This window comes from Cricetulus griseus, chromosome 2 (genome assembly GCF_003668045.3).
Source record: "Cricetulus griseus strain 17A/GY chromosome 2, alternate assembly CriGri-PICRH-1.0, whole genome shotgun sequence".
In the NCBI taxonomy this organism is placed as follows: Eukaryota; Metazoa; Chordata; class Mammalia; order Rodentia; family Cricetidae; genus Cricetulus; species Cricetulus griseus.
In genome coordinates this window covers 353,859,263-353,884,947 of record NC_048595.1, presented here as the reverse complement: position 1 = coordinate 353,884,947, position 25,685 = coordinate 353,859,263, and positions in this window count along the sequence as shown.

Genomic DNA, 25,685 nt, shown 5'->3' with positions numbered 1-25,685 from the left:
AGAGGAGAAGAGAAGGGGTGAGGAGGACATGAGGGAGCAAAAAGGTTGAGTTGATTGAAGAATCGAAGAAAACAAGATAAGACATACTATAATAGAGGGACACATTATAGGGTTAAAAAGAAATCAGGCACTAGGGAAATGTCTGGAGATCTACAAAGATAACACCAACTAAAAATCTAAGCAACGGAGGAGAGGCTACCTTAAAAGCCCTCCCCTGATAATGAGATTGATGCCTAACTTATATGCCATCCTATAACCTTCATCCAGCAGCTGGTGGAAGTAGAGGCAGACACCCAAAACTAATCACTGAACTGAACAGGAATCCAGTTGCAGAGAAGGACTTGTGATGAACAGTGGTCCAGACCAGGCTGGTAAAACCCACAGAAACTGCTGACCTGAGCAACAGGGAGCTCTTGATCCCCAGAGTGATAACTGGGAAAGCGGAATGGACTGATCCAGAACCCCTGAATGTGGGTCAGTGAGGAGACTTTGGAAATTTTTGGGACCTTGTTTCTAATTCAAATAAAAAATGGGGAAAAAAGATTGACACTTATAAATATATATCTGTGTCAACCTGGCCTAGATATGTTATTCTCTTTCATACATATACAATGAAAAAGTTCACTGGCCAAAAAGATAATAAAATAATCATTTAAATTAAAAAAATGAATACATAAGTAAAAAGTTGTCAATGTTTCAGGGCAAAGTCCCTAGAAATGTAGAAAAATTGAAGAGAGTGAAAATGAATGAAGAGGAATTGGGAACCTTTCTTTAAATGTCATTTTTCAAAATGCAAGAAAGATTTTCCTGTGACATAGGGCTATGTGGAAAGAGAAATTTCAGCTTTTTGTTGAGAATATATAAATTGAAAAGCATATTTCTCAACATTGATTTGAAGAGCAAGGTACTAGTTTCATATATTCAGTTTACATTTTCATTACTTTTCCTCATTTTAGCATCATATGATGGCAGCCTATATAAATGACAAGTAGCAAGGAAGCATTAGCTCTGCATGCTTGCCTTTAATTTCCTGGCAAGATCATTCCTTCACTGGATTACAACCTATTTCTTGGGGGAGTCCAGCATACACAGATGATCAGCCTAGAAATCTAGCATTGGTGACTGAAAAGCTACTGGATTCTTGGACTTTCCTTTGGTAGATAGGCATTTTTGGTCTATCTAAACCACTGTCTGCAATCCAGTGTAATGAGAGTCATTCTATCATTTCTGCTTGTCTAGAGAACCTAGACTAACAGAGATTTTGGTGGCAAGGACGGTATTACATGCTACTGCTGCTGCAGATCTGTTATCCACGTACTTACTTGAATCTTCCTTGCTGTGATGCAATTAAACTTCCCATAATCCATGAAAGAAAATTACCCTTTCCTCTCTTAAGATCTTCTATGCATGTATGTGTGTCATTAATTTGTGGGACCATAGAGGTGCTGAAGGAGGGGGCAGGGAGAAATGATGTAAATATATACTCATGTATGATATTCATAAAAGTAATTTTAAAAGTATGGCCATCTCTAAGATACAACACATATTTAAGATTAAGCAATATAGGAATTGTTTATTAGGAATCATTTATTATATATTCATTGTCAAAAACTCAGAATGTACTATGAATGTAATGATAAAGGATTTGTGTTCAAAGGTTGCAAGGCACAAATGGAAAAAAAAAGCAAGAAGAGGAGTTTATTTAGACTGGCTTACAATTTTCCAGGGTCCATGTAATAGGACAATGGCTGTCTCAATAGCAAAGTTCCAGAATCTGATTGTTACTCAGTTCATAAAGCTGGGTATTTTAGCATTCCCAGAGTGATACAGAAAGCCTTGATGATTCTTGGAGAGATATCTTCAGTTTGTGATGGAAGCCTGAAAAAAAAATGTTTCAGTATCCGTGAAGGACTCATTACACCAAGAGGGCTGGTGAACTACCATTGAGAGTAAGGACATAATGGAAAACAGAAAATTTTCTTCTCCCCTGGTCTGTTCACTCCCTGTTACTAGAATGTTCCATCCATTGTTATTGTGGCTCTGCCTGCATCACAAAAACATCTGATCAAGACAGTATCTCCCTGGAGTGTTCAGCATTTTGTGTGTGAGGCAATTCTACATACAATCTAGTTGCCATCAAGATTAGTCATCACAGTTATTTAGTCAAAGTTATGAGAATATACTTACTATGCATTTATAACATTACACAATGCTTATCCATGAACAGAATATTATATTTGTACTAAATTTCATTTATATTTAACTTCAGTAGATGTGAATTATATAACATTATTTGTTAAAATTTTATCAGATAATGAGTATGTACATATGCATATTCATTTATTTATTTTGACAGTGGGTTGATTTTCTTTTTTATTTAAATGAGGTCCTATCTTGTTCTGCTCATGGTTATATGATTTTGATATAAAACATTGGATCAAACTCACATCCTTCTCGGGAATAGAATGTATTAGTAATAAATGTGCAATATAACATAGAAAATTAAACAACAGATGTCCTGAGAAGTAATAATTACTGACAAGTAAACTAAGTGAAAGAACAGTCAATCTGCTTGCTAGGGTTAATAAAAAGTTGTTCATGGATTCTCTGATGCTCTAGGAAACACAAATAGATCCTGAGACTAAATAGCCAAAGGACTTAGGGTAAAACAAAGTACTACTGTTCTGAAAAAAAAAAAAAAGAACAAAATAATTTAGCAGCAAAATGACTCCTAAAGACATTCTGATGTATTCTTAGATCAGCAGTCATCAAAGAAGCTTCCTCTTACAGCATATGGGAATAAACACAGAGACCCACAGCAGACATTAGGCAGAGAGTGAGAGACCTCAGAGCCCTCAGCCCTGAACATGATGTCTCCATATAAACCTCCCTTCAGGGCTCAGGGAACCCTTCTGAAGAGGAGGCAGAGGAAATGTAAAAGCCAGGAGGAATGGAGGAAGACAACATAGAAATATGTTCCTCTAAAACAGCATAAGCAATGTTCATAGGAACTCTCAGAGACAGAGGCAGTATGCACAGATCCATCACAGGTCTGCACTAGGTTTTCTGTGTCTACTGTTTGGCTTCCAGCTTAATATTTTTGTGAGAAGCCAGAGTAGGTGAACAAGAGGGTCCTGACTTTTGTGCCTTCTCTGGTGTTCTTTTCTTTTTGTTTGTTTAGTCCAATTCCTGTGTGTTATTTTTATATCATATCATATCATATATTATATCATATCGTATCTTATCATATCATATATTTCCCCCTATGTGTTTTCTAATGAGAGGCAGAAAAGAGGCAGATTTTGATTGGAAGAGAGGTAGGGATGTACTGGGATGGGTAGAGTGCAGGAAAACCATAATCAGGATTTATTATGTGAGAAAAAATAACTGATTTTCAAGAAAGCAAATCTTAGAAAAAGATCAACTACTTTAATGCTCATGTAGTAATAAGAAATAATGTGAAAAAATTAATTCATAAGAAAATCAAGACTAAATTATAACAATTTTATAATAGTGATATAAATATAATATAATGTAATATTTAATATAATTAAAAGTTCAATCCAAAATAAAAGGGATGTAATAGATAAGATATAAATGAAATAGCTATAATCCAGTGCCAAATTTGAACTTATTTATCACATAATTCATCATTCAATTTATACCTAATTAGAAAATAGGCAAATATGAGCCTAATTTTGACATTGCAACAGTACATTAATATAGTATATAATGTTGGAGGCTAAGTAATCAATAGGCCCAATTAAAAAACTTTAAATAATAATTCCCATTTTGATGTTTCTGACAGTGCTCAATCAAAGATTTGATATGACAATACAAATAAAGCGAGTTTGCATTGAGAAGCTGGATTTTCATTTTTTGTATAAGGTGAACAAGCTTCACTGAGGTTCCCAAGTCAAAAAACATTAGTGAACATGGACCCAAGTGTCTTAAAATTTGAACATAAAGTAACAACAATAATAAGAGCAGCAATAATAGTCATACAATGTCCTCAGACAGCATGCATTCTTTACCACTTGCTTTAAATGATGGATGCATGGAAACTGAAAGAATGCATTCTACATGTTGGTAGGTCCTCCTCTAGGCTTTGTTAGCAGATTTGCAGTTTTGTCAGTTTAAAAACAGAATGATACAGTACAATTTGAGATACCTCCTAATGCAACTATTTAGTGGGTGAATTTAAACCTAAAAGAATGAACTTTGAAAAAATATCTAGAAGAATGCTATCAAATGTTTTAAATTGAGTCGATCTGATTTGGATTATGAGCTTCAATGTCAATATACAGAATGATGAGACCCTGAAAAAAAGATATATTCTAATACTGTGTGTTTCATATTTGTAATTTGTTCTAAAGAAATACAGATTCTTGTAAGTTCCAAGAAGAATTCCTTAGACTTGAGCTGCTATATAGGAGGACCATAGATTAGACAGCGAGAGACATAGAGGATACAAAGATAGTTGAAGAGAAACAAATATTGACAGAGAGATATGAAAAATTAGACTCACATAAGTAAAAAGAAATGTATAATTTCCATAAAACTTAAAAATATCAAAGGTACAGAAATCCCAAATTTATGTAAAACATGAAAAATAGCAAATGATCAGAAATATCATTATATAAGATAAGGAGAGAACACAACTAATGATACCATAACCAAGTTCTTAGAAAATAACAACAAAAAAATCAAGTCCACTTAGAAATACTAAATTAGTATAAAAAAGAAAGGTCAGTGATAACACACTTCTCTGTTTAAAGAACACCCACAGAGAAGAAATGATCATGAGTAAAAGACAGAGATACTCAACATCATTTCAGTGAAGCTCAGCACAGAAATCAAAGTAATATGTTCAAAACCCAATAAAAAAAGAAGTCACCACTTTGATATCACGAATTGAGCACAAGGTTAAGTTAAATATAAACTCTCATAAAGATGGCATCAGAGCACAGTAAACTTAATGAATATTCAGATATTATAAGTAAACATTACATTCATGTTGAAGGACGACAATGATGTAGTATTATTGCATTATAATGTGCATTATTCATTGTTTTGATGTGATAGTATTTTTCTCTTTAAATCTATATATATGTTGTATTATGTTAAATTGTTTTTAGAGAATGACTATTATACTGCAGGAGGAAGCCCTATAAAGAATTAAATGTGTGTATTAAAAATAATGACTATTGTAAAGATCAAGGCATGATGGAGAAAGTACATTAATAAAAATGTAGAAATAGATCTACATTTTTGCTACTCATATAGCAAAATACTTGTGAGATTAATAAAACAACAAAAGGGACTTGAATGGCAATTAAGTAATATGTGTTGTGAAATCAATGAGTGAAACAGAAATGTTTAATAAATTTCAACAATCCGACAAGCATAAACAAGTTTAATAAGACACAATGGAGACCTCATAACATTTAAGAAGGAATGGCTACATAGAGACTCTTTGAATTTGTCATGAAGTAATGGTATTAGAATTCTATAATGAAGGACAGGAAGCATAAATGCATATATTCGCATATACTCAAATACATCCAAAGCACGGATATATACAAAATACATCTAAGATGACATTGAGGAATTATTATGAGGATAGAAAATTTTTAGACCTACAATTTATGACCAAATTTGTGAGAATAAATGTACTACTTGGGTGGAAAAAAGCCAAAACCATTTGAAAACAAATGAGAGTCAGTTAGGTACTTGAACATTCTTAATTTACCACTTTATCACCATTGTGTTCAAAAGAAAGCAAATAAAAAATGAAAAAATAAATAAATTTATATTAACCAATTAGGACATTATAAAGTGAAGAGAATATGATGGTTAAATGATTCATCAAAAATAGAAAGTTAATTGTTTTTAGTGTGTGTTTACAGAGGGAGAGAGAGAGAGGGAGAGAGAAAGAGAGAGAGAGAGAGAGAGAGAGAAAGAGAGAGAGAGAGAGAGAGAGAGAGAGGAGGATGGGAAGTTGGGAAGTGGCCAGGGCCCTTTTTAAAGAGAATATAGTGCATAGCTTGAACTCTTAATGGCTGCAGCTGAGGATGTATCCTGTCAGAACCCCAAGGACAGAGGCCAGTACAGATGCCTGAATTCTAACAACACATTCAGGCGGACCCTATACAAGAGATATTCCTAGATGTGGAGAAACATCCACACTGAATTCCAAACTAGCTACAGTAGTTTACACATCCACAAGAAGTATATAAGAATAGCAATTAACCACAACCAAGATGGTAGTGGTCATTCATATTTCTAATGATGGACATTCTGAATAATGTAAGATTCAGGGAAGACAATGTCACTCTCAGAATACAGGGACTAATAAATTAAAAGCTCAGTGCAACAGAAAGGATATCACCCTATAAAATATTGATTAGAAAAAAATCCCCAAATCTCCCAAACAGGAAGCCTGTTGTCATTGTTCCTAGTTACCCAACATAGTCACAGGAAAAGACCCTATTATTGAGCCAACCACACATGTTGGCTGTAGGACATTGTGAAATCAATCTCAAACTGACGAGGAAACCAGATTTCATCTTGTCAGAATTTGTTGTGCATCTGTTCAGGGGAAATCATATCAATGGATTTATGCATTACTGGACTATGAATTCTGACATACTGACCTGACAGTAATGCCCACTTGTACAATATTGGCAACACTGTTATACCACTTCCGTCCTGTGTTTAATCTGTCTTTCAGGACTACTTTAGTTTAGAATATGGTAAGCACTCTCATTTTTGAACTTTTTTATAATGCATATTCTAGGGACAAGAATTTCTCTCACCAAGTTACCCATACAACTGGTGATTTCCATAAGATTTCCTTTTGCCATGATTTTTTTTAATTATAATACCACAAATGTATCTTTTTATCAAGTTTAGTTTCATCCTTTTTCCTCAGAACTCATAAATGGTAATTTTTATATGTTTTTGTCTAATGTTCATTATTGGTATATTTCAAATGGATTTTAAATGCCACAGGATAAAGAATCTTTGACATTAATGGCTTTTGACGTAATTAGTGTAGTATGATCGATGCTTCACAAGTATTGATTTAATTTAATGTAGTATATTTCTACATTGTTACAATTTTCCTGTCTGAATACTGCATGAAATATTGACTGACTAGGTGAGGGAACACTGAACTGTCAGTAGATATGTTACAGTGAGCACACGGAGATGAATACTCAAACACAGGTTATAGCCAATTTAAAGTCTTATGCCAGTCAGCTGGGACTATAGTCATTTCTTTGAATCCTTAGTTTCTCTCTAAGTGTCCAGAGCATGGATTTTTGAAGGCAAAACCATATTCTGACATCTTGGTAGGTAGTTTCAGGGGGGCTTGATACTCCACAAAAGCAAGTAGTTTAACAGAAGCTATGCTAAGTTTGCCAAGACATCTTTAATTTAGTTCCTATAATAGAGTTTGGTAATTTCTCATCGTGTTCTCTATAAAGGAGATCAGAATCTAGATAAACCTGAAATGCCCTCAGAAAACTACAAATGGAGGAAGTTCTGTAATGTCTTGCCTTCTCACAGATAGACATCTCTGCTTCCTCCCCACAGTCTTTATGTCTTTTATGATCCCTCATCCAACATACCATTATGGCTAATGAAATAAAAACTTGTCTCAAGAGACTAAGTGAACCTGAGATATAAACATCCTTAAGAGGAATCACATCTTTCTTGATGCATTTCTTACCCATAATTTTTTCCAGGTATGTGTCCAGAGCCATATCCCAGTTTTGACAGAATAGACATATTTCCTTCTCACATATGACTCACATACCAGCCTCACAGGAGGTGCGTGACACATCTGGATTTTCTGTGCATACAACCTACAGATTAGGTTTATCTGTTTAATGACTAGTCTTTTTTCAGTCATGCATTCCCAGGAAGCTTTCCTAGCATCTTTGCTAACATGAAATCTTATCTTCTACAATTACCTGCTTTCTTCTATAAGATTAGGGTAGAGAAAAGGGCAAGCATAAGAAATTAATGCTTTTCTTCCACATGAATCTCATTGTTTATTCACTAATTATTATATGTAAGAAGCTTGGCATACCTGAAAGCTAGCTATTTTCATTATCATTTTATCTCTTACATTCAGTATTGTAACTGTATAAAACTTTGCATCTCTTATTTACAGATTTTGTTAATTCCTTTTTTATATTTCATTTTTTAAATTTTAATTAGAAAGATTATTTTACATGTTAATCCCAGGTCCCTCTCCCTCCCCTCATCCCCTGCCCCCCCTTACTATATCCTATCTAACCCATACACTTTCTGCTCCCCAGGAAGAGTGTGGCCTTCCGTAGGGGGTCTTCAAAGTCTGCCATACCTTTTGGGATAGGGCCTAGGCCAACCCCCTTGGTCTAGGCTCAGGGAGTATCCCTCCATGTGGGATGGGCTCCCAGAGTCCATTCGTATTCTAGGGATAAATATGGATGCACTCAAAGAGACCCCCCATAGATTTCCAAGGTCTCTTCACTGACACCCACATTCGGGGGTCTGGATCAGTCCTATGCTGGTTTCCCAGTAATCAGTCTGGGAACCAAGAGCTCTCCCTTGTTCAGGTCAGATGTTAATGTGTGTTTCATCAGCCTGGTATGGATCTCTATGCCCATCTGTCCTCCTCCTCTGCTTCTGGATTTCAGTTCAGTTCAAGGTTTAGCTGTTGGTGTCTGCTTCTACTTCCACCAGCTGCTGGATGAAGGCTATACAATGGCATATGAATTAGTCATCAATCTCATTATCAGGGGAGGGCATTTAAGGTAGCCTCTCCTCTGTTGCTTAGATTGTTAGTTGATGTCATCTTTGTAGCTCTCCAGATATTTCCCTAGTGCCTGATTTCTCTTTAAACATATAATGTCTCCCTCTGTTTTATTATCTCTTATCTTGCTCTCTTCTGTTCTTTCCCCAACTTAATCTCCCTGCCCCATCATGTCTTCCTCACCCCTCCTCTTCTCCCCTTCTCATTCTCCAAGTTCCCTCTCCCCTCCCCCCATTCTCCCAATTTGCTCAGGAGATCTTGTCCCTTTTCCCTTCTCCAGGGGTGCATTTGTCTCTCTTAGGGTCCTCCTTGTTTACTAGCTTCTCTGGCAGTGTAGGATTGTAGGTTGGTAATCCTTTATTCTATGCCTAAAATCCCCACATGAGTGTGGACAAACCTTGTTTTCTTTTTGTGCCTGGGTTTCCTCACTCAGAATGTTTTCCTCTAGTTCCATCCATTTGCCTGCGAATTTCAATATTCCATTATTTTCCGCACTGAGTAGAACTCCATTGTGTAAATGTACCACATTTTCTCTATCCATTCTTCAGTTGAGGGGCATCTAGGTTGCTTCCAGGTTCTGGCTATTACAAATAATGCTGAGATGAACATCATCGTTGAACAGATGTCTTTGTTGTATGAATGTGCTTCTTTTGGGTATATGCCTAATACTGGCATTGCTGGATCTTGTGGTAGACTGATTCCCATTTTCCTGAGGAGTTGCCATACTGATTTCCAAAGTGAATGTACAAGTTGGCACTCCCACCACCAGTGGAGGAGATTTCCCTTTTCTCCACATCCTCTCCAGCATAAACTGTCATTGGTGTTTTTGATTTTAGCCATTCTGACAGTTTAAGATGGTATCTCAGAGTTGTTTTGATTTGCATTTCCCTGATGGCTAAGGATGTTGACTACTTTCTTTCATCCCTTTTAGATTCCTCTATTGAGAATTGTCTATTTAGTTCAGTACCCCATTTTTAATTGTATTATTTGGTATTTTGGAGACTAGCTTCTTGAGTTCTTTGAAATTTAGGAGATCAGCCCTCTACCAGATGCAGGGTTGTTGAATATCTTTTCCCAATCTGTGGGCTGTTATTTTGTCTTGTTCAGTGTTAATTGTTTATTAAGTTCTCTCTCTCTGTCTCTCTGTCTCTCTTCCTCTCTTTTGGTTTGGCTTTTTAAGACATGGTTTCTCTGTGGAGTTTTGGAGCCAGTCCAGGAACATGCTTTGTAGAGCAGCCTGACCTCAGACTGACAGAGATCTTCCTGCTTCTGCCTCCCAAGAGTACTATGATTAAAGGCATGTACCATCATAGCCCAGCTACTTTTTTGATAATTTCTTGTAGTGTACTTTAGATATAGTCATCATCCAACACTTCCCTTATCTGCCATCAACTCCCACCCAACATAGAGAATTCTTCTTCATACTCCAACTATGAAATGCAGTTTGTATTGCCCAGCTGCTTTTGGGAGTGTAGTCTTCCCTGGAGTGTTTGTTAACCTACCAAATATCATAGCAAAGAAGCTCTTTCCTCCCACTCTCTGTCCCTCTCCCTCTCTCAATCTCTCTCTCTCTCTCTCTCTCTCTCTCTCTCTCTCTCTCTCTCTCTCACCCCCCCCACACACACACCAGCTATCATTTTTTAATATCTCCCTAGATGAGTGGGACTTTATGTCCACCTACTCCCTCAATATTGGGATTATGTCTTGCTGGAGATTGAGCAGGTCTTGCACATTCTGTCCCTGAAGCTGTGGGTCCATGTGTGTACCTGACCTGCTGTGTCTGGAAAATATATGTTCAGTATAATCAAATCTCATCTAATTATATCTTGGATATATCATATCTGCATGACATACTTTATGTCAAATTTGGTTTCATAATGCAATTGCTCTTTTTTATTTGGTTAAAAAATAAATATATTTCTTTAAGGAAACTGAAGTAAAAAATAAAGTACAGCTGTTAATAAAATGTTAACTGAATTTAATTGTGCCTCAGATTAAAACATAGATTAATCCATTAGAAATCTTCATATATTTTAAACATAAAATAGAAAAATTAAATTAAGAATTTGATTTATTTCATTTATTTTATTGCACTAGTGAATATTCTTACATTAAAGTAGATGAAATTTGAACTTAGTAGATACACTATTTATCATTTATTATTTGAGAATCCCATAACTGTATGAAATGTATCTTGATCATATCACTACCATTCTTTACCCCTAAACTATAGTAACTGTGACATATAATTAAAAGAAAATAACTAAGTCTCCCAAGGAAATAGGAAAGGTTGGAATTTAGAGTTTTTTTTACACATTGCTTCCTGTGCTGTGGGTGACCCTGCTCAGACACCCTTGGGGGAGAAGGGGAGAAGTCACAGCACCAAGGACTCAGGCACTGGGAGTCCATGAGTAGCAGAGCAAGCTGCAAACTCGATAATTAAGGAAGTTAGGCCTGCCTTTATACCCCCTCCCAAGGTCCCATTGGCTCAGGCTGCTGACTCTGCTGCATTGTCCTTTCATTGGTGTCTCTGGTTGGGTGTCTCTTCATCAGCTGTCTCTGGGCAAAGAGGTAGGCTTGGCTCAGGGAGGAAGTACCTGCTGCACTTGCTCATGCAGGCAGGCCTGGGAACCTGGGCAGGATGACTGTGGAAGAGGAAGTTCTAGCTTTGGCCTCTTTATCCCTGCTTCAGAGAACAACTAGAAAAATGGACCTTGCCTGTCTTAGGTTATTCTGCCTCAAAAGTCCTTATCCTTCATTGACTACTGGTCCTCAAAGGATGACATATCTGGGAAACATGCCCAAGTAGGAGGAACACCTGCCAAATCATGCCTCAGGAGTTTCTGTGAGCCAGGCCCAAGAGACCGCCCAAGGAGGGCCATGTTCTGGATGCCAAAAGAATCTGCAGCATGGAAACACACTGTAGGAAACTCTTAAAGAGAATGATTAATAAAAAGACAACTGCCAATCAAAGCATAGGAAAAAGGGGGTTACTCCTAAGCAGAGCTTTCAGGCAAGAAAGAGCACACACATCCAGAAGACAGGCTTCCACATGTTGTCCGGAGAAAACAGCCTTATCCCTCAAATCCTCCAGATCACAATTTTAACCTTAAAGCACCTGGTGACCAAGATTGAATTTAATGACCTCACTTGAGGCTGCTAACAGTGGGAGGCTCCTTATATTCTCTTAATGCGGGGAAATGTAGACAAGAACAAAATCTAAAACAGACAAAACTAGACTGAAACAAAAACAGGAAGTGTATGGGGCCTAAGTGAAGTAGATGTTCCTACCTAATGCACCAGGATTACCAGACACAACAGAAAAGATAGAAAAAAAGGAGACTCCCCTTTCTCATCTTCTCAAGGACCAAGGATATGAAACACTCACAGAAAAGGGGTGTTGTAACGTGGCAAAGTGTGAAGAGGAGTCCAAAAGGGTGCAAATAGAAAAAGTGAAACTGGATCCATCTTCCAATGCACCTCCAGCAACAAAAGGCAATGAGCACCCCACACAAAAGAAAGAAAGACAAAAAAAGACAGCTAGGGCAATGGGAAAAAGGATACACCCCGATTCAAGCAAGATCAAGGCCCATGCCCGCAAGGGATCCCAGCGCCCCATATCTAGGCACTAGATGTTTTAGGTTACCCTACTTGGACACCCCTTGGGGGTGAGAAGACAAAGCACCCAGGACACAGGTACTGGTAGTCAGTGAGTAGCAGATCTTCCACAGACTCACTTTATAACCCCTCCCAAGGTCCTACTGGCTCAGGTGTCTGACTGTTGCATTGTCCTTTCCTCTTTGGTGTCTCAGGCAGGTGTCTGTTTGTCAGCAGTTTCTGACTTGGCTCAGGGACGAAGAATGTGCCGGATATGTTCACGTGGGCTGGCCTGGGCACCTAGGCAGGGCGACTGTGGCTGGGGTAGGCTGGCTGGCAGGTTCTTCTGCATTCCTGAAAACATTCTCACAGGGCAGTATGCTTCAAGATGGCAGTTAGGAAATCTGTAATGATAAGAAATGTGTAAGAAATTATTCCAAGGATTGCAGGAAAATTCAGATAATAAAAGTGCTTTCCACTAAGCATTGTGGCCCAGAATTGATTATGGAGTTCCCCACTGCAGTAAGAAAAATGATTGTTTCAGGATGCACCTAACCTAAACACACACTCAGAATCACATACCCACAGACACACACTGGAATTGCTTTCACATACAAGTGTATAATAACAATAGTAAAAATAAAATAATAATTATGCTTTGAGAATAATCATAATAATAAACATATCCAATCATTCAAAATTTTCAACATGACTTCCTTCTAAACTGAAAGATTCACAAAAAAATACAAGATTACTTTATAATAATAGCACTTGCTTTCAGTTCCTTTTGAGTCCATGATGTCAAACCCTCCTTACTGAATATTTTTCATTTTATTGTCTCAAGCCATGGATTATTTATTGTTGAAGTTCTTTGCTGTTTACAGTTATAGTGATTTCTAATACCAAACACCAAAACAGAAACCAGTATACATTACAGTTTAAGAACAGAATCCATTTGCTAAACCTAATTTGGTGCATTGTTGACTTTATCAGCAGGTACAGTCATTTGCATCTAATAGTGCTCTGTCCCTATACCCACTGAAATGATGCATGCATATGTTAACACTTACTTATGTTCCACTGTGACAACCTGAATGGTTACCATATTTCGGGGGTGGCTGATTGTCAGGGAGTGATTGAAATACATGAAGTTGATTGCACCATGGGTAGTACCAGAAGGCCAAATACTATAGCTGATGAAAATGTCCTTGTCTATACTTGACAAATGTTCTTAATATCATCTAGGAGTTACATAGTTAATTAAAAACAACTTCAAAGGAATGTTTTTCTTTTTCTTCTTTGACCTGTACATTCTGAAGTTATGATTTTTCACTTAGTGGATTTATTGTACTAAACTCTCCAAAGTGGTGATAGTGATTGTAGTTTGTAATGAAAAAAATATGAACTAGATCTAAAGTGTGTGTTCAAGGCAAATTTTGAAATATAGCATTTCTTTTAAAAATAATAGAAACAATTGGCAAGTTCAAGTGTTTTAAAATTAAATCTTAGGTATAAAGAAAATATCTTTAAATATGAATGGAATATTATAGTATTTCAATACATGCATACATTGTATATTTTCATCAGTTTAATGTATCTATCCCTCAAACATCACTTCTTCATTGTAATATGTGTTAAACTCTTTTCTTCTTTTTATAACCAACCTACATTACAACCGGATCATCTAAGAAAAAGTTAACACCACTGAAAGAATCCTTCTTCACTGTCCTGCCTTTAACATGCAGGATTGTAGTGAAGGCTATTCCATCTTATGTTTCTCTCAGGATACTTTTGTTAGATTCTGCTCTCAAGTGGATTAACACATTCGTGTCTCTGTGCTTGGCTTATTTGCTTACAGAATATTGTCAGTAACACACATATTGCTGGGAATGAAAGGATTTCACTCTTTGTTCTGGCTATGTGTTGGAAGCCACGTTTTGTATCTGTCAATTAGTTTGTGGGCATACTTCCCTTTTCAGTTAATGTGAATGATCCTGCAGTGACAAGAGTGGTGCAGATGTCTCCTCAATTTGTTGATTTCTCAATGCATCAAAAAACAAAAAGTTATGACTATAGGAAGGGATTAGAATAAAGAGAATTAGAGTGCGGTGAAAAATGAGAAAAACTAGGATGCATAATTTACATGCTTGAAAATTCACTAAACACATTGAATACATGATGTAAAACATTGATTTTATTTTATGTGGATATTTACCAGGAGTGAGACTACTAGATATTGCAATATCTCTGATATTTTTATCTTAGCAGGATAACTATCCCAGATACAACATATTTGAGACTCAAGACAAGCTGTGCCAAGAAATAATTTTCTCTGAAACAATAACTATACTATTGGCTAAGTGTGTTGCAGTCTATAAAGATAGTCATTAGCTTCCAATGTCTGACAGACATACTCTAACTTTAATCATTATCTGATGTGTTGGTCATTCTGTGATTATGTAATTTTATAAAAAAAACATTGTTTACTTGACAAAGAAATAAGATATCTTACTACAGTTGATACAGTGAAGGAGTAGTGTGACCTTAGAAACCGAGAATTCCTTGACAGTAGAGAGGAAACTGAAAACCTCAGTACTGTAAATGAGAGGGAACTGAGTCCTTCAGATAGATTGTAACAGAACAAACACATATTAAAAAAAAACTGCAGAAGATTTTATATAACAGTTAATAAAAAAAAACAGTAAACTGACCCAACATTAAAAAATTCTGTTCCAATCATCTGGCCTGTACAAGGGGGAGCACATGGACCCCAGACTGCTGTCTGGGATACCAGTACAGGACTGATCCAGATTCCTGAACATGAATATCAATTAGGAGGTCTCCACACTCTAGGGGGGCCCTGGTAGTGAATTAGTATTTTTCCCTGGTGTAAGAAGGGACTTTGAGAGCCCATCCCATGTGAAGGGATACACTCTAGGCCTGAAAACATGGGGGAGGGCCTAGGCCCAGCCCAGGATGATGAGGTGGACTTTAGGGAGTCCCTGTCGAGGGCTCTAACCTGCCTGGGCTGTGGAGGGTGGATGGGGTGGGGTCTAGGTCAGGGGTCAGGGGCAGGGGTGAGGGAGAGGGAAGGGAGAGTGGGTTGACATGTGAAATGAGCTTGTTCCTAATTTTTAACTAATAAAAATTACAAAAAAACTATTGTGTTCCTTTCCATCCTTCTTTCCTCTCTTCCTTCATTCTTTCTTTCCTTCCATTTATTTGTTTCTTTTAATTTTTTACATTTTCTTATTACCCAGGCTAGCTTGACATTCTATGTAGTCAAGAATCTTCTTGAACTTCTCAAATTCTGGATCTTTAGTCAAAAAGGGCCCCAGTGATATAATTATAAAGCATTATCCAGAAGATCTGTCTTATCCATACTATTGAATTAATGGCTTTATGGATGCCAGCAAGTACTCTAAGAGTACAGCTACATCTCCAGCTCAAAGCATGGTACCCACAACAACTGATAAATCTATTAAATTTAATGTGAAACTTACTATCTTTTTACTATTTTCTTAATTTTTCAATGTCAATAAATGTAGAGATGAACATGCAATCTTACATACCAGTTTGACAAATATAGTAATCTAAAAAAAAAAATGTGGCAAGATTGTATCGTAAAGCCAGATATCATAAATGTGTTAGAATAACACATAGTAAAGCACAATTGATTTTCTACCTTTCAATATAATTAGAGCTCATTGACCAAAATATTTTTATTGAATGCTGCTATAAGAATAATTTACACACTTTACTGATAAAATTACCCTAAAGCATGTATGTTATGCTTAATATTTGGCTCAATATTCTTTTTGGTGCAAAAAATTCATATACTAAATACCTGCTTGCACTTACACTTTAATTGTATATCAATGATTTTGCACCAAAGAGGCAAGAGAATTTTCACTTACTTATAGAAAGGATAATGTAAGTCTTCATTTATACTGTGACATAATTCAAGGCATAAATTTCAAATATGTATAATTTACATTTTGTTTTTCAGGATAACTTTTTAATGCATAATGCATAGAGTAATTGCTACTAAGTATTCCTAAGTAACATCAGCATTACAATATTTATATTGAATGACTTTATGAAGAGTATTGGCAAGATGGCTCTGTAACTAAAATGCTTGAAGTAAAGAATAACACCCTAAGTTTTATTCCAATGATAAATGTGATAGAAAGAGTGAATTAATTTCTGAAAGTTGTCCTCTGATGATCACAATAGCATTATGACATGTCTACAAAAAGGCATGTATACACACACACACACACACACACACACACACTAGATGAAGTAAACTATAATAAAATGGAAAGTACTATATATTTTATATCATACACTTTATTCCTAGGGAATAAATTATGATTGCAGAAGCCACCAGAGCTAAATCACGCTGGAATTTACCTAGATGCTTCATCCTATTGTATAGTTAACACCCTACATAACTTTGATAGTGCATAGTGCCTCACAGTACCATGTAGGCAGCAGAGTGATAGTGTTATGAGCAGTTTAAATCATCTGTGGGTTCTGCTTGCAACTCTGAACCTGTCAGCAATGATGTGACCAATGATGCAATAGTGATATGATTGTTATGGAGAAGCCAACCACTTGTGACTGGCTTTACTGGCCACTGTTAGAAGGAATTAAAATTTATTACTGTAGACATTGTTAATACTTGACTGCCTAGGAGGTCAGAGGTCCTAATGGTGGTGCTACTGTAGACTTTTTGGAATGTTATCTTCTGGGCATGCTAGCTGTTGCACTGATGAATGGTGATCAACTGTGAATACCTGTGCAAACTGTTGTTCAAGGTTCTATTGAGAATTGGAATGATGCTAACAAGTCTCGGCTCAGATCTGAGGATTTATAAGCAATTGATGCATGATAAAGTGCCAAGGGTCCATGATCACCCATTCTTCTATAAAGATATCTATGGAGCTAGTGTTTGCTGGCATTAAAGATACATTGTATTCCTTGGCAATGCTATGGTAACTTGCCCATGTTGTTGGAAATAAACCCTACCAACCTTTCAGTAAATCCTTATAAGGAAGTGTATTGATGTAAAAAAGGAGAGATTAAAATAGAAGCTGAAACAGTTGAGAAGAGGAAGAGGTTCAGACGGAGTGGGAGGCACCTAAGACAAGGGAGTGACCACAGTGATTGAGAACAAAATATATTCTGCATGTATGATGAAGCCATAATGGGTATTATTTATAATTAATATATGCTAATAAAACTTCAGGACTTCTCTACTGCATGGTCCAACAGACCTAAAATATGAACCAAAGGTTACCTTTGAATGTCTTGATTGAAAACTACAGCAAAGGTATCCACAAAGCATCCTAGGAGTGGAGTTTGTGTACTCCACTTTTTAGTGTTGTTTTTTATTTTTAAATTTTTTTACTATTTTTACTTACTCATATTTACATATCCATCCCACCATTCCCTCGCCCTCCCCTCCTCCCATGTTCCCCAACCAACCCACCCAACCCCACCCAACCCACCCCAACCCCACCCTGACTCCTCCCCAGGGATAGTGAGGCCCTCTACAAAGGACCTTCAAAGTCTCTGATATTGTTTGGGGGAGGGTCTAGACCCTTCTTGCTGTATCTGAGCTGCAATAGTATCCCTCCATAGGGAATGCGCTCCCAAAGTCCATTTGTGCTCTAGGGATAAAGACTGGCTCCGCTGTTAGAGGACCCATAGACTAGCTTGGCCTCCTCGTTGGTACCAACATTCAGAGGGTTTGGTTTGGTGCAATGCTGTTTCCCCAGATTTATGACTAGAGTCTCCATTCTATCAGTAGGTCAGGTCCACTGTTTCTACAGGTCTCTCCATCTTGGTCTTGGCTCATTTGCTCAATCTACCTCCCTCTCCACAACTAAATTCTAGTAGTATGGTCAATGCTTAGCTATGGGTGTCTGTTTCTGCTTCGAACAGCAACTGGATGAAGACTCTCCTTCCTCTCCCTGCCCCTGGGGCTCCAATTTGGTCAGAAGTTGTTGCCCCCAACCCCATATGCAATTATTTTACATAAAAACCACAGTCCCCTCTCTTTCCCCTTCTTCTGACCCCCTCCCCCTCCCCCCCCCCTCCAGCCGGCATCCCCTTCCCACCTCCATCCCCTCCTCAAAGGAAGTAAGGCCCTCCTTGGGGAGTCAACAAAGTCTGGCATACAATGCTGAGGTCGTCCTAACCCTCCCCCATGGATCAAGGCAAACTCCACTTTAGTCTGAGAAACCTGGTAGTTTTCTGATAATATCTTATACCACCAAACTCTCTAAAATCATTATTACTGGAGAAGGATATGTTATATTGTGTTTTTTATAATTATGTGAAACTTAGTTGAAGAAAGAACAACTTGTAAACTAGGAGGAACGTTGAGAGTGATAAAGGCAGAGAAGCTTAAACTCTATCAGCTCTATGGCACTCTGATATAGAAGGCAAATATGAGGGATTGTCTTCTCTGATCTAGTCTTGATAGAGGCTACACAGGGTTATTATTATTATTATTTTTTTTTTTTTTGGTTTTTCAAAACAGGGTTTCTCGTTTCGCGGTGTAGCTTTGGAGCCTATCCTGGCACTTGCTCTGGAGACCAGGTTGGCCTCAAACTCACAGAGATCCACCTGCCTCTGCCTCTGGAGTGCTGGGATTAAAGGCACCATCGCCCGGCTCATAGGGTTAATTTTCATAAAAATATATAAATGTAAACTTTGTTTCTGATAATCCCAGAATACCAATTAGCAGATTATATTACTGGGCAAATTAGAGAAGAATAATTTGAACAAGTAGTTTTTTATTTCATATTTCTTTGCTAATGCTACTCAATGTTAGGGCTGGGACACAGTAAAAGTACTTCTGTCAGATGTAAATTGGTTTCATATATTCAGGCACACTGAGAATTTTCTTATTTTCCTTTTTGGTTTATAAGTATAGATCACTTTCAGATATTTCAAATGCAGCCGTTTCAGTGACTGAAATTTTTATTACACTGAATGATATTTCTGGCCTCTTGATAACTCTGTATACAATGTATCCTGAATACAATGACAATCCCTACCCAGCAGGTATTGCTAAATGAGTACAAACAAAATTATCTGTGTGCAAATGTTCCTATAATTATGTATTGACATGAAAAGACAGACATACTTCATTTTCCTTATTATCAATGGACAGATTGAGAACTAATTTAGTATTTCAAGATTGCTTGAGGCAAGTAAACAACTCATTTATTATTGGAGTTATACATCTTGGAAAGAAGTCTTCATATATGTGTTGTTGTTTGCTTTTCAGGTGAACATTGTATAATATTGCTCCAATCTCTACTTTTATAGTAATCTATTTTAAAATCAATGCTGTAGGAGACATACTTGAGAGTAAGCAAATTAGTGATTCCAGTATTATTGTAATATAAATATACATGAAAGAGAATTTGATACATATATATGTATATTTCTTTTCAATAGAGTAAAATTAAAAATTAAATCTGTTGACTAGTGACATTCTTACTGTTTTCAAATTTGTAAATTGAAAAGCCTCTTACACATATTTGTTCCAAGAGTGAGTAAATACAAAATATTAAAATCCTGTTGCTCCACAACCCAGCAACCCTACAAGTGGCCATCTGTTTCTCATAAGTAGAAAAATTTAGCATAAGGTCTCTATGTACTAGATTCTTGTGTTTTGTAAAATAAATGGTGGAAAGTACACAGAAATGCTAATGTGAATGTGTTAGCCTCTCATCTCTGCCATTGAAAAATGGGCTTCATTTTCCCTTTGCTCACTACAAATAACAAAGTATTCTCTGGAGAGCTGGTTAAATGCTGCCTCTAGTCATCGGCTGAATTTGCATATAGGGATACATTGCAGTAGAGCAGCATTAGTAAGTGTAGAGGTTATTTACTGTTTTCAAGAATGTATTTATTATTAATGCATGTTACCTTAACTTGGAATTGGGATACAAACCTCCAAAAATAATTAGAATGGTAAAGATTAAAAGCAAGATATATTATAGTTCTTTTATATGTATAAAACTATCTTTCTTTTTTATTTTTTTGAATTACAAACAAGATTGAATTACATGGCAATCCCAGTTCCCTTCTCCCTCCCTTACTCCCCTACCACCCCTCCAACTAAAACCCTATCTATCACATATCCTTTCTTCTAATCTACACCTGACTCAACCTTTCTGCTTCCTCATGACCTCTGCATCCTTCCTTTTCTTCCCATCTCATTCTCGTAGCTCCCCCCTCTTAACATGTTCTCAATTTGCTCAGGGGATGGTGACCCTTTCCCCTTCTTGAGGGGTCAAAGTTTGTATCTTTTAGGGTCCTCCTTGATAAAACTATCTTTTTGATGTTAAGATTTAGAGTAGCAAAAAAGGATGAACATCTTTTATTTTGAGTGATCATTTTAATGCACAAAATATTTATAGACAAACCGGATTGCATTTGTTTACAGTGAATGTTATGATGTAAAGGAAAAAAGCTGATATGAGTGTACATCTAACTTTAAGGGTCCAGATGTCAAGGACTGAACTCATCAATTAGTTGTCATCAGAAAAATGATTCAACTTCACCATAAAATGTGGGATCATGTTCATTAAACCTCTAGATTTAATAAACATTCAAATAGAGGCACCCTTTCCTATAATTCTACTAATTAGTTGAAATATGTAAGATGCATGTAAATAATACAATATGTAACTCAAATCTAAAATTGTATCATATGAATGTGAATATTTCTGTTTATTATTAGTATATAATCTGAGTTTACACTATACTTCTTTCCCATGGATATATCCTGAGAAGTGTACAGGCATAAGACAGTTTTTGCTTAAGGAATCTCTCTGTTTTTCACTAATTACTCCTCCAGCCTATGCTAATCCACATGCTGGGGTGAATTTCTAGCCTTTGACAGAACTTGTGAAACTTTTAGCTCAACGATGTTTTTAATTCTGGCATTTCCAAACTTTTATAAGTCCTAGAATGTTCATTCAATAGAGCATGTGGTATCTATATCTGTTTGTCTTAATGTGTCACTTTCTGTCTCCTTGGTGGTGACTAAATTCATAATGTGAAAGTTTGTTAATTTATGACTATGTGGAAATATAAATCAATTGTTTTAAATACTCCCAAAATGCCATTTTCTTTCTGGTTGTTACTTCTATAAATCTACCTGACTTTAATAGGAAAATGAACTGGATGTTTTTTATGAGGGGAGCTAGCTCCAAAAAAACTTATACCCAGTGTCAAACAGAAGAAAAATATGTTATATGACCATTCTGGCAATATATGATAATATGGCATCTACTTGGAAGCCAAAAGAAATGAACACTAACTTCAGGAATCTCTATGAAAATATGGTAGAAGTTTCAAACATCTGAGCTTTACAGGCAGACTTGTGAGGTATAGACTAAATATTATTCACAGTTGTATTCTCAATGAAAATAATTTTAATTCTCTTTATTTCACAGACTAATAAAGTAAGTGTTGATGGATGACCACTGAAGTTTACTGAGGAAATGTATTTAGGAAATATAGGAATGGCATGCACTATATTGGTATTATAAAATACTTTCTCTTTAGCAGCTGGAGAGATAAGTGTATATATTGTTGCAGAGGACTGAAGTTGGGTCTCAGACCCATACAATGGGAGCTCACAGTCTCATGTAATTTCAGCTCTGGGAGCATTTAAACCTTATTTTGTCTGTTGCCCACACCATGATCCAAGCTCAACCACTCCTACATAGTGACATATTCACATAATTAACAAAGTAAATCGTAAAAGAAGAATCAGCTCTGTTATAAAATATAATACAAAGAAAATATATCCGAATGAAATTATAATAAAGTTCTTCTTCAGAATGACCCATGCGATTAGCAATTATCACATGTACTGAATGCTTACTACTGATTCCTATGATATATGTATTTGCTATTCTAATAGTGTCATTCTATTCTCACTAACATTTCAGCTAATGAAGTTTTTATTTATTTAATTATTAAAGTCAGAATTATGACCTCTCAAATTGTTCAGGACATCAAAGGAAACATACAGAATCTTAGTTCAATATGAAGTACCTAGAATGTAGTCTTAGTCCTATATGACTGACCCCTTTACAATAGAGGAGAGACTGGAGATGGATACTTAGGGCAAGCAGGATATGTTGACAGGAAGCACTTATGCAAATCAAGCAGAGAAGACTTGAAAGCAACTACCCTGACAGCAGCTTTATCTTGAACTTCAGAATTCAGAGAGATGATTAATCTCCCTCAAGTGAGTTACACAGTCACTCGTATTTTATTACAGAAACAATCATACATTGTACAAGAAGGAATTTAATTTTTCCAAGTAAGCAAAATAATGAATATCAGAATTCCTGCCAGGAAGCAATGTGGAATATGTGATTTTGCCCCCCACCATCTGACCACATTACAGTCAGCCTCTAGATGCATTACAGTCAACATTTATACACTCAGTAGCAAACATTTTTGTTAGCATATTTTATTTCTAGATCAGTTATTGCTCAATAATAATAGTAACATAAGCCCAGGTCTCCATGTGGTAACTTCAATTGATCTGACAAAATAACTCCCCCCAAATCTGCTAAATACATTCAAATTCTGGAATTCTGGAGTGGACTTAAGTAGTACAATTTACTGGAATGTCATCATTTGAGTTATCCTTCCAACTGATGAAAAAAATGTCATAGAATGAGCATACTACAAACCTTTAATTTCAAAGCACATAAATTGTAGGTGTGGAAAGATTTCTTTCTCTCTTTCTTTCCTTCTTTCTTTCTTCTTTCTTTCTTTCTTTCTTTCTTTCTTTCTTTATTTCTTCCTTCCTTCCTTCCTCCTTCCTTCCTTCCTCCTTTCTTTCTTTCTTTCTTTCTTTCTTTCTGTCTTTCTTTCTTTCTTTCTTTTTTGAGACAGGGTTTCTCTGTGGCTTTGGAGGCTGTCCTAGAACTAGTTCTTGTAGTTCTCAAACTCACAGAGATCCACCTGCCTCTGCCTCCCTAGTGCTGGAATTAAAGGCATGTGCAACAACAGGCAGGCATGTGGGGAGATTTCTAAAGATGATTAAGTTGTTGTATGAATTTCATATTTCCAGTTATAGTAATAGAAAAATTCCTATGGGCTCCAAACTCCTTGGTATTGACAAAATTACAGTGACCAAAATAGTATGCATTATCAGTTCACATATATCCCATTAAATGTTAACACTTCATTAACAATTGGAAAGCTTTCACTAATGTATCAATAATAAAACATATCCTATAGCTCATGTAGTAATTACAATTCCTCAAACTCAATTACAATTTCATATTTAAAATACCTGTATGTCTCTGAATCTATCTATGGTATCACAATGATTAAATTTTATCATCACAGGGCTAACACAGTAATGGGAGCAGAGCAACAATTTCAGATCATGAAAATATTCTCAAATCCTTCCTTCCTAATTAAAACATATTAAAATCATATCAAGTATCTATTGCAAAATAAATTCTGAATATTAATAACTAAGTCACTAATCAAGAAAATAGTAGTGTGGTTCTTTATCATAGACCTGCAACACCAGTTTAAAAAGTGGGATCTTTGAGAAGGCAAAACAATGAGTAGACTAAATATCCCTATATCTATAAGAAGTACATTCAAATATACACTATCTATAAGTAGTGAAAAATATACTTTTGAAACCTGACAGAGGAAATTGGAAGGTTCAACTTTCTTTGTCTCGAGCTGTATTTTCACTACTTGGCTTGTATCGTTTCTACACCAGCATCCTTACTTCATCCAGACCTTCCACTTTGTGTATAGAAGCAATAGTGAAGTCATGAGAGGATGTTTCCAATTTGTATTTTAAAGTCATAAACTAGGTTAATTTTACCACTTTAGTGCTATGTTCTTTGAATTTTCTATTTGCTCTAGAGGTGAAGTAGGAAAGTTCATACAATATATATATATATATATATATATATATATATATATATATATACCCAAATAATACAGCAATTTCTTCATTTTTGTAAAAAAAATTTCCTATGTGAAGGAAATAGTATAAACATGAGTTTAAAATTTTTTCTTATTAATACAGTTTTGTATTTCTGTTATTAGTTGTCACATTTTTCAAACCTATGGCTCACATTTTGTTAAACCTCTCTTGTAATTGTTCATGTACTCTTTTATTCCATGATTTGATTGCCTCAAATTTATTATATGTGTTGATTACTCCATAGGAAATTGGCAGATACATGGGAAAATTACATGGTATCTTGTAAATAAATGATGAAAACTTGCAGATAACATACATGTATAGGGATCTGAGCAATGTCTTGTTTTTTGTGACATAAATGATTTCAAATATCAACCTGAGGAAATTTACTTAGAAATGTATAGCTAAAACCTTTCAGTTTGAATTAATTTTTGCAATTTTTTGCCATGTTACAGTTTGCAATTACCATAAATATCAATTAAATTATATTCTTTGCTGCCAGTTGAAATTTTTGCTCTTTACAAGTCTGGAAACTATATTTGTTTCCATAAATGTGTGTCATTAAACTATGTGCCTTTAAGTACTTTTACATTTATTTACTCAATGCAGGAGCATGCATGTGTGTATGTGGTACAGTATTTCTTTGGAGGTAAGAGGAGAGATTAATTTGATTTTAGAAATATATGGTTAGCCTTGGGATGATCCTATGTTAATCAAGGACCAGTCCTATGTTTTGATTAATCAAGGACAATTTTGTGTTTTGATAACCCTGGATGTTTCTATGTTTTGGATTTCTGTGTCACTGTGCCAAGTAACAGTAATGTCATATGTTTGGGTTTGTTTAACAAAAACATCCCATGAGAAAATATCTGTATAAAAAAACTTTGCTTGAAAACTGCAAAATACACTCAGATTCAGACTGCCAAGAAAGAAACAAAAAAAGAAGTGTGTTCTCTTGTTGCCAGTGCCAGTGACCAAAGAACCAGACCAGGTGAGAATCTGCAGATTAAGAAGGACACAACCCAGGTCAATCGGTAAAAGCAAATGCCATTGATTTATTGCAGCCATCAGTTTATATAAAATCATAACAAGAGGAAATGGAAAATTACCACCTGCTACCAGAACGTATTCCCATTCCCTATCATAAACAAGGAAACCACAACCCCTGCCCAAGGCCAACAAAGCATGAAGGGGATGGGTAAAGGCCCAATGTTTGAAAACAGGAACCAACAAAAAAGGTCAACACAGGCCTGAAGGTCGGGTCTGTAC